Raw genomic sequence first — 21,988 nt, forward strand, 5'->3', positions numbered from 1 at the left:
TACAATACATTTAAACAAATTAAAAAAAATAATTTAATTTTAAAGATAATTTTTTTAAAAGACATATATAACAATAAAGTCATTAATAATAATTTTTATATATACTGTATTATAAGTTATATTAACAAAAAAAAGCAAAAACAATATATATATAAAAATAAAATTAGTTACTGAAAAATTAAGACCTAGTTTTTAACCATAGTGTTTAACAATAATAATAAAAAAGATACATTTTATTTATTATTAAGATAAATATTATATATATTATGTTAATTTTTTAAAAAAATTAATAAAAATTATCTCCCAGTGTGTGTGTGTGTGTGTGTGTGCGTCTATATATGTATATACACTCTTGGTTAATCTATATATTATATACTGTATTATATGTATGTATATATATATAATGAAATATATATATAATCACCAGGAAGTGTCTCAATATATATATAAATATATMTAAATATAATGTTTTTTATTATTTTAGTTTTTTTATATATGTATATGAAAGAGCATTTTTACATTCAAAATTTTTTTTTATAAAAAAAATCCTTTAAATGTGTTCACACAAAAAAAATTTTAAGTCAATTTTTATTTGTATGGCTTTTCATCACTTAATTTTTCAATGAATAGATGGATTTATCGTTTATATACTTCATTATTATTATTATTATTACTTTTTTATTATTATTTAATATTGCCGTTAAATACGGCTTAAGATTTGTCAAAAGTTATTTAATAATAATAATAATAATAATAATGTTTTATGGTTGACTGTACTTATCAAAAAATTATTATTTAAAGTTTTAATTTTATATATTTTGATAATACAAGTATAAAACATGTATTAAAAATGTATTTTATATATATATATATATTAAAAGTTGTATTAAACAATAAATATTAAATCATTATTACTTTGTATATATAGATATAAATTTATGTATTAAAAAATGTAATTTATTATATAATTAAGTCCTCTATAAATAGCATAAATTTTTGTTTTGTTTTGGGGGCAAAACTTTTTAAAAATGTATCTTTCAAAATAAAAGTAATAATAATAATAATACTATCGATTAATTATTGTTTTTGCTTTAAATTTAATGTTTAATAATTATTTTTTAAAAAAAGTTATATACAGTATATTATTTGTTGTGGGCATTAAAATGAAAATTTTTAAACTAATTTATTATTGTTTTTGATATAAATTAAAATATATATTTTATATAGAAATATACTGTATATATTCATATATATATATATATATAAATTATATTTATCAAAAATTTACATCTAATTAGATTTTTGTATTCAAGCAAAATCGTGATGTTTATAAAAATATAGATTATATTATATAAAAAAAATTATTACTGTATTGTATATACAATATAATATGATTTATATTAAATGTTATTATTATTATATATTATATTATAATAATATTTATGTGTTAAACTGATTGTTTATATCGTATATTCTAGTATATTATAAATATAACTTAAAGTTATATGTTTTGTGGCTATAACTTATACTGTATATATATATATCATAAAAATTTTACGATAGAAAATTTATGTGTTATTTAAAAAATTTTTTGTTTATAACATATATATATATAATTTCTAAAAATATTTTTTGGGTTTAAATTTTCTTTTCAACTAAAAATTCAAATAACTTTGACTTTTCAAACATTTACTGTCTTTATATATGTTTTATAATGTATTATACTGTATATCAGTTTTTTTTTGAAAACAACAGTTAGTATTATATAACAAGAGTGTTAACTACCAGTGTTTTAACTATATATATCTCTCTCTCTCTCTCTCTCTGTGTGTGTGTGTGTGTGTGWGTGTTGTGTATAATAAAACTGCAATTTATTTACATTGAAAAATATTTATGTTGTCTCCATGAAAATTAGCTATATATAAATTACTGTATGTTAAAAATAAATGTATGGCCCGGGTATCAAATTTTTTTTTAGCTACCAGTGCTAGAAGATAGGTCGGGAACTGAAAAAAATAAATGTGTCACTAATAAACTTAATGTTTGACTATTAAATACTGTTGTTGTTGTGTTGGTATTAATACAATTATTTTATTATATACTGTATATAAGGGACAGGAAATTTAAACCAAAAATTTATGATTTTTTTATTTGTGTATACGACTAATAAAACCACTAATTTCAACGTGATTTTTATAGCAAACATATGCAATTTATATTTTATATATACAGTATATAGTGTATAGTATTTAATATGAATTTTGAATATAATAATATTATATAACATATTATTATGTAATTTATAAAATTCAAAATTAATAACTAATATATGCATTAAATATGTCAGCATTGGTTGAGATATGGGATGTCTGGTTGGCTTATCATATCATCTCATAAGATAAATACTGTATATATATTTATATATAACTTTTATTATATACAAAACACCAATAACTCAATACAACATACAGTATATACTGAATGTGTTTGTGTGTGTGTGTGTGTCCTCTAAACTAAAAGTTTTAATAAATTAAAAATCTCAACCAAAAAAAACAACAACAAAAAACAGACATTTAGATTAAATTATTTAAGCTTAAACTTTTTTTTGATATATTTTTTAAAATTTGGATTTAAGTTTCGCCACCAACTTGTGTCTGTCTATGTGTGTGTGTGAGTGAACCGACACATTAAGTATTATATAACCAGTAGCTCACACCAAATGCCATACCCGTACAGTACAGTGCAAACTAATTGTTCTAAACATATGCCTTACACACCAATTGAATGCCTACCAAAATGCCAGTTGTGTGCGCCTCATATATATAATATCAAGTGAGATGTCTATGATTTTTTTATAGCCGGAAGTGTTGTTACATAACATGTTAGTGTGTGTGTGTATGTGTGTGTGTGTGTGTGTGTGAGAGAGAGAGAGAGATAGAGAGAGAGAGAGCTAATTGTCTGTATATATGAGTGTGACATAACTGACCAAAAAATTTTTTTATTATTAATTTTTATTTTTACAAAATATAACTTTTATAAATACAATGAGAAAAATAAGATTAAAAAAATATCGGATATGCTTGTTTTTTATTGTTTAATAATAAATATACAGTTATATCAAGAGTGTCCTAACAGTAAATTTAATAATAATAATAATAATAAAAGTTTGAAATATGGTTTTTATATATAATATAATATAAATTTGTAATTTTTTATAGACATGAAAGACATGTTTTAAGTTGTAATATAATAATAATACTATTATTACAGTAATATTATTATTATTATTATTTTTACTATTGTTAGATACAGTATATCTATAAAAGTTTGTCTAATCATTACATTGTCACCGATGTGTAACATAAATGTTTGAAAAAATTTAAGTTTTAATATAAAATTTTATATATTTTTTTTGTTTAAAATATCTGTTTTTAAAAAAAATATTTTGTTATTAATGAATGTCTGTATATATTAATACATATATATATATATTTAAATTGAAATGATAGGCTTATCTTATATGAACATAAAAAATAATATTAATATAAATAAAGTTATTTAAACTTTCATTAGATTACTATTAAAAATCAATAGAAATTTATATTTTTTATCTACAATTTCACTGATCAGTCATTTGAAAAGTTATTTAATTTTTATTTTAATATAAATATCATATAAGAGAAACTTGTTTTATATATTTCTAATAATAATAATAATAATATCACTAATAAATTAAATTTGATAATAAAAAATTTTGCTATAAAAATAGTTTACTTTATAATATATATATATATATAAATATAATAATATTATTGCAAACTTTTGAATTTTTGAGATTAAATTAATTTTTATAGACTTAAAAGATATAGTAATAATAATAATAATGTAATAACAAATTTTTATTTATAAATTATCTTTCAGTTGTTTTGTTTTTTTTATTTTGTTAATTTAATTTTCAAACAAATTTTTTATTATTATAGAAAATTTCATTTATTCTTATATAATAAAAATTAGTTTATATTATAGTTTTTTTTATATATATATAGTTTAGAAATTGATTAAATTAAGAAATTTTTATAAAAATAATGTTATTTTATTTGAAATATTTTTGTTTTTCTTAAGTTATTTTCTATAATTTAGTTGCAAATTAAATTTTATCGATTTAATTTTATTTTAAGTTACAAATTTATAATTAAGTCAAATCAACCAAAAATGTTAATAAAAAAAAACTCAAATCAATTTGATTTTGTGATTAAACCTAATTAGTTAATGTTTTTTTGTTGTGTGTGTAATTTTATTTACTTATTATACTGTACAGTAAAATCATAATAGATATATATATATACTGTATATTAATATAATTTGGCATTTTTTAATACTATTAGTTTCTGCGTCATGTTTTTATATTGTTAAGATTTTTTTTTATAAATTTWAAATTTTATTATTCAATTTTAACTAAGAAATAGAGAGAGAGAGAGAGAGAGAGAGAGAGAGAGAGAGAGAGAGAGAGAGAGAGAGACTTATTTTTCTCAATAAGTCTACTCTATTATATAAAAAAATTTTAATTTCAAACACACATAATAAAAATTGATTAAAATTTTTATGTTAGAAAACAATACATTCCTCTCTCTCTCTCTCTCTCTCTCTCTCTCTCTCTCTCTCTYTCTCTCTCTCTYTCTCTCTCTATTTCTCACTTAATAACTGTTAGGTCTCTTCCCTTTACATACACATAAAAAAATTCAAGTCTATTACTAAACTAATGATATTATATTTTTCAGCACTCAATTGGCATCAAATCTAATGATGTATTTTTTGTTGTTGTTGTGCATAGCTTTTAATGCATACATACATACAATTCATTTTATCCATTCATACAGTAATTCATTTATTTATTCATTTAGTTTTCTCACACATTTACAGTACTCCTGTCGTTCCCTCTCTTTCTATATAACACCATAACTACCGTTCCCTTCATACACTATTTTTGCACGAAAAATAGTCTATTGTTATATAAGACACTACACACACACACTTATATTATATAATATTATATATAAAAATTAAATAATAGGAAAGAATAAGTATATATAGATTTTTTTGTGTGTGAATAAAACTATACATACATTTATATGCCATACAAACAGTGTATATATATATATATATATATATATATATAACAATCTCTTTTCATTACAGACAATCCATTTCCACTACAATTTTGTTATACAAAATCAATGATCACTGCATTTATGAGCTGAAAGAGAGAGAGAGAGAGAGAGAGAGAGAGAGAGAGAGAGAGAGAGAGAGAGAGAGAGAGAGAGAGAGAGARAGAGAGAGAGAGAGAGCARTGAGAGAGCAAAAAGATATAAAACTAAAGCCTCTAACCTCAGGAGCCGTTAGAAAACAGTAGTGAAATGAATCGGTAGATCAGGAAATGAGTGAACAATACGATTCACTTAGGAATGCGAGAGAAATAGAGAGAGAGAGAGAGAGAGAGAGAGAGAGAGAGAGAGAGAGAGAGAGAGAGAGAGAGAGAGAGAGAGAGAGAGAGAGAGAGAGAGAGACTACCGTTTCTCTAGTTTTAGTCGATCTTTTACTTTCTCTACTTATATAATCATTGTTAGTGTATGTATGAGTGTGTGTGTGTGTGTGTGTGTGTGTGTGTGTGTGTGTGTGTGTGTGTGTGTGTGTGTGTGTGTGTGTGTGTGTGTTAGAGCACCGGTAGGTTTAAGGGCATGCATACATCGTATTCGATAAATAGGGAGAAAAAGTTTTTTAATTTTAATGTTAGTCGAGAGAAGTGCATAAATTTAATGTTTTTAATCTCCCTGTGCTCTCTCTCTCTCTCTCTCTCTCTCTCTCTCTCTCTCATCTCTCATTTACTTACTATATATATATATATATATATATATATATATATATATATATATATATATATATATATGTCTACTACTAGTATGTAAGTTAACTAATGGACCCCAATATCTGACATTAAAATCATGTGTTCAATGAATTATTTTTTTTCACTACATTTTTTCGGTGTATATATAAATATATTTGTATTACTACTGTACTAAATATATATATATAGTTTTCTTTACTATACTATACTATGAAAATGATTTTTATTTCAGTAGACAATCAATCAAAACACACTAGACTTTCGGCTGTCAGTCACTATTGTCTACAGAGTCTATTCAATCAAACAGAGGACTGGCATAACAATAACCCCTTAATTACATCCCTTTCCTTTTGAACAGTGTCCTCAATCTGGGCGTTAATATCAATGACAGAGTATATCACTTATCATACATCAGTCTCTCTCTCTCTCTCTCTCTCTCTCTCTCTCTCTCTCTCTCTCTCTCTCTCTCTTTCTCTTTGTCTCTGATTTTTTAATACATAAAAAACAAATCAGATTTTTTTTAATAAAAGAAAAACAATTTCCTAATCATACATAAGATTTGATTTATTTGATTGATTAAAAAATTATTTATCTTTTATGGTATTTACCATTTAAGTACAGTATGAATAATGTGTGAGAAAAATATGATACAAACATCAATAAAAATTATATATATATATATATATACAATAGATATGTAATATTATGCAATATACAGTATTATTTTAGTCAATTGATTAATATAAATATTTATTTATACATGCTTAATTTTTTTTGTGAATATGATTATCGTTTTAATAAGCTTTAATATTTGATAGTATTATTGTATTWAATAAGTGCAAACTAAATAATATTTAATATTCAAAAATTCAAATATTTATTTAAACTATAAATTAAATTATAAGTAATATTTAATAATACTATTAAATTGTAAGTCATAAACATAGTGTTATTATTGAAATATTATTTTTTGTTGTTGAAAAACTATAATTAATTAATTGATTATTTTTATATCTCTATATTAACTATTATTTTCTAATATATATATAGATATCGTGAGGCTTTTAAATTAACAATAATTTATATTATAATTTATAATTAATTTTATCAATTAATATTATAAATCTAAAATAATTCAAATAATACAGTAACATTAATCATAAATATATATATAAATTATATATATATATATTTTTTAATTTATTATTAAATAGTTTATAATTCATATACAGTTAATAATAATAATAAATAATAATAATAAAAGTTATGTAAAAAAATGTTATTATTTTTTTGTTGGCTATAAATAACTAAATTAAAAACATTTACTATAAAAATAATCTATTTGCACAAAATAAATTTAAAAATTAAAAAAAACTCAAAAAAAATTTGTAAAATAATAGATAATATACATCATAGCGCACATGTGTTTTTTCTATGGTTATTATAAATGTTGATATTAAACATCCCTGTCCTTAAACATTTTTTTTAATAAAAAAAACATACAAACATTAAATTATATTTATAAACTAATAATATACAGTATAAATATCTTATAATAATTTTATGCCGCATTTGACGGCTTTTTTCTAATCTTTTTGCTGTAAAAATAAATTTTAAAAAGAGATTTTTAAGACAAAATAATTGCTGTCTTAATAATAATAATAATAAAAAAAAGGGTTTTTAGTTTTACAATATATATATATATATAGATATATAGTTAAACACATTATCAACCAAAATAAATTTGTGTAAATAGTTTTATACTGTACTGTATAATAATAATATAAACAATAAAATTAAATACATGTAAGTTATATATATATATATACAAACATAAACTAAGAATATTTGAAGACAAATAAATACCAGTGCTCTCAGTATTAGACATACCAGTGCTGTACCAGTGTCTACAATGTTTGATGTATAACTTGCAGACATATAGACACACGTGTTTCTSCTTCTCTCTCTCTCAGCCCCTGAAGAAAAAAAGCCTCCCATTCCTCTCTCACACATCAATCGATAGCTAATATTTTCTAACAAAATTTTAAATGGTATTTAAAAGTTATAAACCGTTTGATGACCGGTCTCTACCCCCTATCCCACTATAACTGCTACTGTAGTATGAAATGGGAGGTCATGGGGGTGGTGGTGGTGGTATGACAGGGAGCTAATAATTAACACACACACACACACACATACTGTAAATACAACACACGTATTCAATCATATAATCGGCAGAAAATTTTTTTTAGTTTTTCTCACTTTTCAAACAAGTGTTTGTGTTTTTGGCAAAACATAAATGTTATATTAATAATATATATATTTTTTTATTTGTTGTTATTTTCAAACTACTTGTGTAGTAAAATAATAGCACCAACACAACAAAAAAATTAGCCAAATTGTGCTGATAAATGACATATGATGATGACCGGGCCAATTGGTCTATAACCCAGTATACTGTTAGCTGATGGCTCTGGGATTATACTGTGTGTTAGTAATGGCATAAAATTTTACGATTTGTATGCCTCATCTGTAGGCCCCCGCTCGCTATGAGAAAAATATGTGCATAAAATTGTCATAAAAATAAAAATGCATATAATTTTTATTTTATTTTTTGTGAAATTCATTTGAAAACATATTTGTCACCAAATTTTTTAAAAATTTTTATTTTTATGTCTCTCTCTAGAGAAATAAAGCACCGGTAGTATTGAGACATTTACTGAAACTGTTTATATACAGTAAACTGTATACTTAACTGAGAGACCTGTTCCTCACTCACTCACTAACACACCCGACACATACATATACGGTATATATATATACTGTACATACAAATTGAAGGTCTCGGGCACCTACACATCGAGGAACAATACTTGTATGTACACTACAAGTTCACGGCATATAAAAATATACTGTATATACCGTATATGATATATGCATAACATATAACCCAATCTTTCAAGCGTTGGTGGTGGTAGTAATGGTGATAGTGGTACCAATGCACTGGACATATATATATACAGTATATATACAGTATAACATACCAATGCCCAGCTAAACAAATAGGACACACCGGGAGAGTATCGCTGGTGAGTTTAAATACCAAATTTTTATTTATATATATATAAAATGCAAGTAATATAAGCAACTATTTTTATATTGGGTTTGTGTCGCTATTTATTTATTTTTACAAACTTTTAATACTTTAATTTTATTTTTAGTGCACTTTTACTACTACTAAGTATTAGTAGTGTCCCTTTTTATATTTTCTATGTGAATGTCATATTTATTAGGTATAGCTTATGTATGTATGGGCTCTTACTTTGTTAGTGTTGGAGAGGGGTATACGGTATTTGTTATTATAACGGATTGTAATTTTCGGGCAATAATTTTGCAGTCAATTTTTAAGCCGATCTATAAAAATTGTCAGCTATTTTCTCATACATTGAAAAAAGCGGGTGTGTGTATGTATGTGTGTGTGTGTGTGTCGTTCCCCCAATACATGTATATCTCCTTTAAGACATACCAGTGTTCAATGTCACATACATATTAATTCATACCATTCCTCTCTCTCTCTCTCTCTCTCTCTCTCTCTCTCTCTCTCTCTCTCTCTCTCTCTCTCTCTCTCTAATTCACTAAAAGATTTTCAACACTCGTATCGCATATATATATATCAATCAAATACTTAAAAAAAATATAAATATAAAAATTTATATATTTATAGACTATAAAATTAAACTATATAATATTAAATTGCATTTTCCTCATATACAGTACATAATACATATATGTTTTATTGTGTTGTCTACTACTATATTTTTATGATGCACTACTCATAATAATAATAAAATATTTAATGTTTTAAAAAAAATTTGTTTGAATAATTTAGTTTATAAATATATAATATTTATATATATGATATCTAATTTACAGTACAGTACAATATGAATGATAGCAGCAAAATAATAATAATAATAATAAAAAAGTGAAAAATCATAAAAATATTTTATATTATTTTTAGCATTTGCTTCTCTAAAAAAATTATTTATGATTTTTTTCTTTAGCTGTCACTTGTGTTGTTGTTGTTGTTGTTGTTTTATATTTACTAAACATAATTATATTTTGTACGAAAAAAATATATATAAAAAAAATTTCACTAAACTTATAATAAAGAGAGAAAAATTTGATTATTGTTTTGAATATTATATAATATATAAAAATATATATACTAGTATATATAGTAAAAGTGTGTAATAAAAAAGTAATTTATACACACAATAATACACACATACATACATACTGTACATACAGTGTTATATAATATGAAAACGTGTTATATTTATGTGGATTTGAAACACTAAAACGTTAAGTAAATTATAATAAAAATATATAACATTTTTGTCAGTTGTTTTTATATATTTTTATATATGATTTTCACTTTCATCTTTCACTCAAAATATATATGTACTGTAAATATATATATATATATTCAGTACTTTTGTATAGTATATACTAGAGACTGAAAACTGACCTGATTTTTCAGGTCAGGTCAGGTCAGGTAAAAGTTAGGGCTCAGGTCAGGTCAGGTACGGGTCCGAACACCAAAATTTTTTGGTCAGGTCAGGTCAGGTCCGAAAATTTTTTATTCATTATTTAAACGACAATTATTACAAAATATGACAATCAAACACAAAATTTATTAAATTATTATTTATAAAATATTTGTATAAATTAAACATAAAATATTACAAAAGATGATGGTTTTGATCTAATAAATAATAACATATTAACTTTATTAGAATCTAAGTTAGATCTACTATCAGTTATCGTTAATACCGAGTAATTAAAGTTAATTTAGACAAATTTGTTGCGGGTATAGAATAAATAAAATTGTTTTTTGATAAAATTATTTTCGGACAGACATAGTCAGGTCAGGTCAGGTCAGGTAAATTTGTACCCTATGTTAGGTCAGGTCCGAGTCCGAGATTTTAGGTATCAGATCAGGTACGGGTCAGGTACGGGTCCGAAACTTTTCGCTCTCTAGTATATACCGTTTTTTTTGATTGACTTTTGAACAGATGTTTTGCAATACATATACACATATAATATAAAGTTAGAGTTCATTGAATTTAAATATGAATATTATATATATTTATATATTTTAAGACAATTTTTCTGGTGATGTGTGAGTGTAAGTGTTTGACTAAATTTATAAACAGTTTGTGTTATTGTGTTTATTAATCGTTAAGTAACTAATAGTTTGTGTTTTATTATTGTTCGTTTGTTGAAAGTAAATTATATAACATTTATATAACAAAATATTATTATTATTATTATTATTTTTGCAGTAAAATGTTAAACTGGTTTAAAATAGTTTAGTTTATTTAAATGCTTGAAACAATTATTGTAACCAAAAATATATATACACACATATATATATAATATATATATAATATAATTTATGTTTTTACGGGGTATGATTTTTATGATTTTTTAAAAATGATGATGATAATAATGATAATTTTAGTACCCAAAAAAACTAAACGCTAACCTAGTTATAATGGCTATGTCATTGAAAAATATTATATATATATTATACTAGTATATGTAGTTATTATTATAGTAATTATAACGATATTATGGGGTTATTAACAATTTCCTGTACGGTCTCACTATCTATAGTTAATAGTTGACTGCAACTTACCCGCTCACCCGCTATCACCCCCACACACAAACACATACAAGCATATTGTATTTATAAACATTTGTAACCCTAACTATCTCTCTCTCTCTCTCTCTCTCTCTCTCTCTCTCTCTCTCTCTCTCTCTCTCTCTCTCTCTCTCTCTCTCTCCTCTAACCCTACTTTATATTTAACATCACTTTCCTTTAAATATCAATGTTATGTTATGATATCAACATAAGTATATAAAATGCACAAACTTTTAGTTAAGATATAAACTATAACACACACACACACACACACACAGTGTTGAGCTTATTATAAGCCAATGTTTTTGATTTTGTATTTCTAAATCATTGATTCAAATCATAAACTTTTAACTAATAAAATATATACAACAACAACAACAACAAAATATAAATAGCGACAAAACATTTTGTCGTTATGTTTTATGATCAATAAATAATTGAATGAATTGAGTGAATCAATGAAAAATATTAAACAACTAAAAAAAATTATTATTATTATTATTATTATTATTATATTAAATATTTTTTCTTATTTTTTCACTGATGTCGTAGTATTTACTTTAGCACATCGTTTCATATTTGATTGAATGAATGATTGAGTGGTTTTATATTTATACTATTTTGTAGAAATTTTTTTGGTTGTTTAAAAAGTCATATAGCATTTAATATAGTATTATTATTATTATTATTATTATTATTATTATTATTATTATTATTATTATTATTATTATTATTATTATTATTATTATTATTATTATTATTATTATTATTATTATTATTATTATTATTATTATTATTACTACTACTACTACCAGTCTATAGTTTAGGATATTTTTTTTTGTTTTGTTTTATTTTGTTTTATCACATCAAAACAAATTTCAAAAAATTGATTGTGACATTTGAAAAATTTTCTTAGTTTTATCAATAAGGAAAAAATAAAAATGTAAATAAATAAATAATTTTTGTTTAGAGAAAAAAATAGTAAATTTATTGACTTAAAATTTAAATTCATAATTTAATTATATTTAAGGAATTTCAACTAAAATTTGAATATAATTTTAGATTAAATAAATTAAATACAGTATATATATATATATATATAGATATTTTAATAAACAAAATTGATAATATTTATGTAATAAAATTGTATGAATCAGTAGTTTTATTTTGAAAATATAATTTTTTTAAAAAATTTAATAAAATTTAACTTAAATATTTTGTTTTGCAATAATTTTTATTACAGTAAATTTGAAAATAATAAAAAGATTTTTTAAAAATTATTGATTGAAAGCTATTTTGTTTGGGATTTATATATTTAAAAAAAAACAATTAAAATTTTTGTTAAAAGACTATGAAAATTATTTTTTTTACAATAAATAATTAAAATTATTATAATAATAATCATATGTCATAATTTATTTAGCAATAAGATTTATATATATAGTATTATAAAAATTTATAAAAATATAAATAATAAAATATATATATAAACTCTATATTAACTTCAATATAAACTTGTTTTATAATTTTTTTGTTACTTATACTGTATGTTCATTGAGATCTCTCTCTCTCTCTCTCTTTCTCTTAAAAAATAAGTTATATATCTTTTAATGATGAGGTGGTGGGGATCGGTATGTATAAGAAAACTACAACAGTGAGAGAGAGAGAGAGAGAGAGAGAGAGACTAAGTTATAAATATATATTGATATATACAGTATATGCCATACCATTGACACATCCACTATACTATACTACTACTCTCGAAGATCTGTATAGTGAGTAGTGTCTGACTCTCTGGTATGATATCAACTACCAGTGCCACAAAGTCTTAGACAGTGTGTATATATATGTATGTATAAAAAACCCATAGAGATAGCATAGAGCTAGAGAGTCATATCTTGCTGCGAGAGCACCGACAGCGAGAGAGAGAGAGAGAGAGAGAGAGAGAGAGAGATCTACTACAGTGTGTTGTTTCAGAAGAAAAAATCTCTCTCTTAGAGTGCCTACAGCTCCGGGAGAAAAGTATGGCTCTATGGAGGGTATGGTTAGATACTGTGTAAGAGAGTTGAGTCCCTACCCATAGATTCCGGTTTGACTGGACTCATCCAAGTGCTCGTTGCACTGGCAGTCAGCGAGTGGTAAAAGAGAGAGAGACAGCACTGGCAGCTCAGCTCAAAACTCTCAGCTCTCTTACCAAACCATAGCAGTTCAGTCTGTAAGTGAATACCGTAGTGAGCAGTCATACCATACGGTGCTCTCTCTCTCTATCTCTCCCATTCCTCATACTCTCAAAAAAAGCTCTAACTTGTTGTATATGTTTGGATACCAGTCCTCTTCAATCCAGTGATAGATATATATATATATATAGATATACAGTGGAGAGTATATATATAGAGATGGATCTCTTGGCGCACTCTATGTGCGACAATAAACTATAACTTTTTAATTCACCGAAAAATTTTATGTTTTAATAAAAAAACCAACGGTGCTGTGGAACCACCGATTTTTATTTGATTATTTTTAATTAATTGTTTAATTATTGTGTTTTATTATTATAATTATCTAAATCATATATATACATTCAATATTATTAATTTGTGTTATATTTAAGCTAATAATATAAATGTTGTTTTTTTTAGACAAAAATAATATTATTTCTATTATATAATAATAATAATAATTACTTGAAATTTTTGTTGGAAATATGTCAACAAATAAAAAAAAGACAATTGTTTTGTGTGATTTAATTTAATTGGATAATTAACTAGATTATTTTCTAGAGAGAAAAAAAATTAAAATTTAATTTTTTTTCGTATTAAAAAAAATATGTTATATGTGAACTGAAACTTGAATTTTCACTAAAATAATACTAATAATAATAATATAATATTGAATACAATAAGTCACAAAATAATTTTTCATTCAAAAAAAATTATTACCATTTAATGACTTATTTATTTTTTAAATAAAATAACCAATTGATTGAATCCCAACATCAACAACAACAACATAATTGTGTGCACTTTAATGGATAATATAGTTATTTATCTAAAAAATAAAATTGTTTTGTTATTTTCTGATTAGAAATTTCCATCAAATAGCAATTTAATTAATTTAATTAATTTGCTTAAAAATAATTGTCCATCATTTTTGTGGTCGCATTGAAAAATTTGTTTGACAACTACCAGTGCTAACCAGTGCATACATATATAAAATCGGGATTTTATTGTACAACCCAACAATTGCTCTGTCAATCAGCGCACCGGTAGTTTTTTTTATCAACAATTAATGTGAGTTTAGATTATTTATTTTTTTTGGAAACATTAATTTTGTTAAATATATTTTTTTCAAATATATTTTCTATACTTTCTAATATATATATAGTACTTAAATAAAATTGTTGTGAAAAAAAATTGTTGCAACAAATAGAAAATATTTTAAAAGACTACTCAAAATAGCTTTCGATAGTTATGTCTATTATTTATTTTTTTAGATATATATATATATATATAGAAAACATTATGTTATATAAATTTATAAATATATATATATACATATAAATTCATATATATATATATATATATATATATATTGAACACCACTTATCTCTATCTTTAACGACATATATTTCATTTGACATTACGGTTAATAACACACACACACACACACACACACACACACACACACACACATACATATAAAAATTAGACTCATTTTCTGTAAAAAAAAATAAATTTTATTTTTTGTTGTTGTAGTTGATGTTGTATTGCATTTATAAATGTGAAACAGTATTTTTYTCTCTCTCTYTCTCTATTTCTCCCTATCTGTTTGMCTACCATTCCTCTCAAAGCCATATGAGAAACCTACAGTATTTCATATTATATAAATTTACAGTATACTCTAGTAGTAGTAGTAATAGTGTGTTTTAGGTACTGATCGGTTCAGGAAGTTATATACAGCCTTTCCCATCATCTACTGGTGCTTAATGTGAATCTAGAAAACTGTATATAAAATTTTTTTTTGCCTTTCCTTAGCGATATTCTCGAGGCATCACTCAAGTTGATGATGAGCTCTCTCTCTCTCTCTCTCTCTCTCTCTCTCTCAGTTTGCCTCAACTGCCAGTGCCTACTGAACATCCCTGTGCTCTATGGGTTAGATGATCTCTATGGCAACACAATGAGAAATGATGAACTGATTTCTTAATACAAACGCCTGACGTCTTATATTACACTTATTATTATTATTTAGTCTTTTTTTTTGTATTTAGCTTTTCTCTAATACAGTTAGTTATATATATTCAGTATTAGGGTTATACTGTACTTTGTCTCTCTGTATGTGACTCTAGTAAAAAAAGCTATAGTTCCCCGACAGTCAGTCAGTCAATGCCTTTCCACTTACACTACTCTAATGTCTTATAGATATATTCATAAGACTTTATATACTGTTTTATTTTTTTTTGTATATAAGATATATAAAGTATTCATTTCATTAATTATTATATATAACATCTATCACTACCCCCAATGTCTTTATATATATATATATATATATATTATATATAAATTTATATTCATTATTATAATTACTATAATAATAAATAACTTAAGTCTAAATTTTTTATTTCATTAATTTTGTTGTTGTTTCATAAAATACTGTATATTTTTTTAACAAAAAACACACTACACTTTATTGCAAGTTAATTAAGTTATTTTTAATAAAAATATTATTTTTTTTTGATATAAAAATATAAAATATGAATTTAATTTTGTCCATAATTGGTAATGTTATCAAAAAAAATTGTTATCAAAATAAACTCAAAAACTAAATATAAAAATTTATTTTTGTATATTTTTGTTATAATTAAAACTGGAAATAATATACTGTATTATAATTTACAAATTAAAAATTTTTGCTTTTATGAGAAGCAATGATTAATTAATTAATTATTGTATAACCACTTAATTTATTTTTTTAGTTCATTATTATTATTTTAGCAAATTTTATGTATTATAAGCAAAAATTATTGTATTTTAAMTRTATATACAAAAAAATAGTTTTCAATCAAAATTGTTGCCAACACTTTCTAGATGTATATATAATATATTATTTATTTTAAAATTATTTATCCATTTAACTAACAATTATTGTTTGTTTTATGAAAGAAATATCTAATTTAATTTGAAATCCCATTTTTAAATACAATCTAAAAGCTATAAATAACTTAATATTTTTAAATGTTTGCCACAGTGTGTGTTATAAGCCATTATTTTTATGATTATATAACAATTATATATCGTTTTTTCCACGTATATATATATACAAACAATTGGTGTATTTGTTTTTACAATTATCTACAGTATATATGACAGCATTAAATGTAAGCATTTTATTATAWATATATATATAAATACTACATATGTTTGGCTTCTGTATAGTCTAGCTATGAGTTTTGAGGGTGTCTTTAAAAAACTCAACAATTTTTTTCAACAATTTTTATTTTATTTTTTTTGTGTGTAAATGATGGGAACGGTAGCCAAGAAAAAAGTCCTAACAATTCATTCATTACATAGTTAGGCATCAAAAAAAAAATTTGGATGGGTATGTAATGAAAAATGAAACAAAAAAATGAAAAATTGTATTTTTATTGTAATAATAATAATGACATAACACAAACCAATTAGTTTGTTGCACTGGTAATTGCAATTAAGTGCACATTGTTTTTAATGATTGTATATATATATATATATATATAATAAAAAATTATATTTGTATTTATATATATAAAAAACAGGAATATTCTGTATGTTTTTTTTAATTATATTGCTTTAGAGTAAATATATATATACAGTAATATATTTTGTTTGTATTTAATGATTGAAAATTAGGACAGTTGGCTAACATACTCGAGTATATACTATATAGTCAGCCATCATTATGCTGCTTATCCCATGTAATATACATGACCTATCCTCAGATAACTATACCAATACTTTTTTTACTTTTTTTATATATCTATCTGTGTSTSTGTGTGTGTTATAGCAATTAGTTGTTATTATTATGGTAATAGTATTTTATATAGTTTTATAGTAGTAGTAGTAGTAGTTTTAGTAGCAAAATAAATGGTTAGTTAAAGTAAAATAAATGACAATAATATGTGTTTTGAAAATTAAATGACACACAAAATGTTTTGATAACTATTTTAGTTTTTTGTGTGTGTATGTATTATATCTAACTATGCCTATATATACAGTATATATATATATATATGTTTGTGTTTAAAATCCATGCAATTTGTCACATAAAATAACAACCAAACAAACAAAAAATACAAAATACAAGCGCACAGTTAGCCGTTTTTTTGTTGTGTTGTCGGGTAGTTTAGTTTACTGCCAGTCTCAATACACTTAATGGTCGGTCTATTATTGTTATGTCTATCCATTTTAAGACATATTAGATATATATATATATATACAGCCGCATCCACATCACATACCACCGATACTATTAATACTACTACTACTACTACACAAAGTAATGGCCGGTCATACTACTGACCCCTATCTACCAGTGCAACACAACATACATCCTATAAATATATATATATACTGTTAGTCTACTATTTATCTCAAGAGAGAAAGAGATGCCTAAGTCTTTCCTAATTTCTTATATCACTTTTATATATATATATATAATCTAATGTTACGAAAATGTATATTAGGTTTTTTTTTGTTGTTTGAGGAATGGTATGTGAAATGTTAGGGACAGACAGTCCCCTCAATGTCTTTTGGGTGCAAATGCATTGTCTTAGGAAAAGGAAAAGTAATTTGTCTTTTTTTCTTCTTATAAATATATATATCTAACGTTGTCTTTTGAGAGATACCAGTGCTTGATGAGCACACACACACACACACACTCAGAAACTTGCATCTTTATTTAACTAACTGGCCATTTGGCTGGTAGTACAGTCACATACCTACCCGAGCGCCCAATCTTTCATTATAATGCACTTAAACATCAAATAAAAGTCTCTTGAGATGACTCTCATGTGTGTATGTGTGAGCATTGGTAGTGATAATTATAATGATGGCTATCTTTCTCTCTTTCTCATAGTATATGTGCATATTGTATAAGAGTATATATATATATAWATATATATGGCATTGTTTTAATGACATTCCTTGCATTTTGGTATGTAATATACCGGTGCCTTGACTTAAGTGGTTCTACACAAGTCTAATACTAATCAACAATACCATTGTCTTTTACAACCAAGTATACCGTTTCTCTACTATTACTAACTTATAATCATTACTACCACTACTAAAATTGCTAAAATAATAATAATAATAGCAGTAATGATGATAGTCACCCGATATTTTTTTGCTGAAATCTATATACTCTCTTTTAATCGTTAATAGTGGACAGTTGTATAGCATCAATGGCTTAGGTATGTGATGAGGCATATATATACTTTATATAGATATAATATATATGAGCTGACTATTTGTCTTAATTATCACAACCAATAGTAGTATAGTGTGTGTGTGTGTGTGTGTGTGTGTGAGAGAGAGAGAGAGAGAGAGAGAGAGAGAGAGAGAGAGAGACTGTGTAGAGTAGTGACCATCTCTTTTGGGGTCAAACTTTTGGAAAGATTAATGTCTGTATTGATAGAGATATAACGCAAAAATACGTTATGTATGTATATCTATATCCATGTGCTAACACACACACACACACACATACACATAGACATAGTTAGGCCAACGGCGCTCTTATATATGGATAATATATATATATAAGTAATATAATTCTTGCACTCCATCTATAAATAGTTTATTTATTTTTCTTAGAGCAGTATATCTCTTGTGAGATATATATAAGAATATTCTGGATCTATGAGAGAGAGAGACCCATTTGCACTGGTAGTTAATACATGTCGTCTCCAATCTTGTATACATATAAGTTATATATATATATATAAGAGATTGAGATGTTATGCGTCAATAAATATCAGTTCTTTAATTAAGGGATTTCTTATATATAAATTATTTGGTCATTAAATATATACAATATATATATATATATATATATATATATATATATAATATTTAAGTAATATAAATATATTTTATATTACAGTAAAGTAATATAACTGGGCATCAAAATATTTATTTAGTGTGTGTGTGTGTGTGTCTATTGGATAATTTTATTTATTTAGCCTAGCATTTCATTATAACATATATATATATATATATATAACTTATATTGCAAATGTCATTACTTATAATATTATATAACATGTATTAAACTTAATTAAAATTTGCTAATATATATAATATTTGCTGTTATATAAAATTTTTCTAATATAATTTTGACCGACAAAATTCAAAATGAAAAAAAAATAAAATAAAATCTAATTATTAGTTTAATTATAGATTTTGCACTTCAAAATCATTAATTATGATATATAGCCTGTAATGTTGTTGTTGTTGTTAATGTCGTTAAAAATTTAATTTTGAAAACCCTTTTTTGAAATTATAGTTTATAAGTATTATACAGTAATGTATTAATAAATTATTATTATTATAAATAGAAATACTGAAAAATCTTTAACACATAACTGAAAAAAATTGTTTATTACATGTTTTATGAATATACTGTATTTATTAATATAATATATATATATATTTAGGGAAGGAAGCTATTTTTGATTAAATATAATTTATATATTTAATAAAATCTAGTAAATATACATTATATATATATATATATATATATATATTTATATATTCAAATCTGCAATAAAATCAATAAATTGTGTGTCTCAATTTATTTACATAATAGTAAATATACAGTATAGTCATATATATATATATACACACTCAGTAATTTATAAATATATATTTTTCAAACCCAATAATATGTGTGCTAAAATGTGTTTAGTTATATATATATATATATATTTATATAAATGTATAAATTTATTTATTTATTTTATTTTCTCAACCCTTATATTGGTTATATATATATTTGTGAATTGAATATATATATGTGAAAAAATTTATAGCCATTATAATAAACATTTTGTCTGAATATTGGCTGCTTTATACAGTTTGTATAGATTGAGATATCTATATATATATATATATATATATATATACAGTATATATACTATGTTTATAAAAATGAAATGCAAAGCCCTATTGAATAATATTATTTGCCACTGTTTTGACAGTATTAACAATTCAAATGTATGCAAAAATTTTCAATATATATATATATAATACATAGTTCTAAATATAGCATTTTATTTACAGAATATTCTCTTTAATATATTACAGAATCTAATATACAAATATATATTATATATATAAAACATATAATATCTTTCACACTAAAACATTATAGACATATTCAACCATATATTTGGGTGATTATGTGTTTGTGTGTGTATATAGGAAACTGTATAAAACTATGCAATGTACTGTATTTGGCAATAAAAACGATAGGCTCATGTATTTAAAACAATTAGTGTAAACAACAAAATTAAATTTAGACCAAACTAYATATATATACAAAGTATTGTTAGTAGTAAAACAGTTACATACTGTGAACACTAACAAAATTTTTTGCTTAAATGAGATATCCGTTTACACAATACTAATATCTATTGTATGTTTTTTTTAGTATTTTGGTTATATATTAGATAAAAGTTGGGATAATGTTTTAAGTGTCTTATTATATTGTGTATTGTATGTGTGTGTGTGTGTGACCTCTAAGATTATTGTCTATATATATATATATATATATACTGTATATATATATATATATAAATGTATATACAGTAATATATTGTTGGTTTTAATTTAATAATGTAAACAATAAAAAAAAAGTTTATTACAAAGAAAATAAAACATACAATTTTGTAAAAAAAATATAATAGTGTTTACCCTATTGGGAACAATTTGTCCTAATATATATATATATACTGTATATATATATTATTATTATTTACTATATAAACCTACCAGTGCTAGTGGTGTGATAATAATGTTTATGCACAGTGTGTTTTTAATTATATGATGAGATCTAGGATCACAAATTGCAATATATATGTATATATATTAATATATGTATGTTTAAATAAAAAATTCAATATAAACTATATGATAATAGTGATGATGATATTATACATAAATAATATCCATATTTACATAGCTAAAAAAATTATATGTTTAATATGGCGTAAAAATTATTATTATTATTATTAAGATTAAATTAAATAATATAYATAAACTAATATTTGATTAAAGGAAACACCTAATATTATAGTGGTATGTTTGAACTTATGTTTTAATAACTAAGTTAATAAAAAT

The sequence above is a fragment of the Oppia nitens genome, unplaced genomic scaffold, assembly GCF_028296485.1.
Source record: "Oppia nitens isolate AA-2021 unplaced genomic scaffold, nextdenovo-longstitch-racon4-pilon3 scaffold10_pilon_pilon_pilon, whole genome shotgun sequence".
Taxonomy (NCBI): Eukaryota; Metazoa; Arthropoda; class Arachnida; order Sarcoptiformes; family Oppiidae; genus Oppia; species Oppia nitens.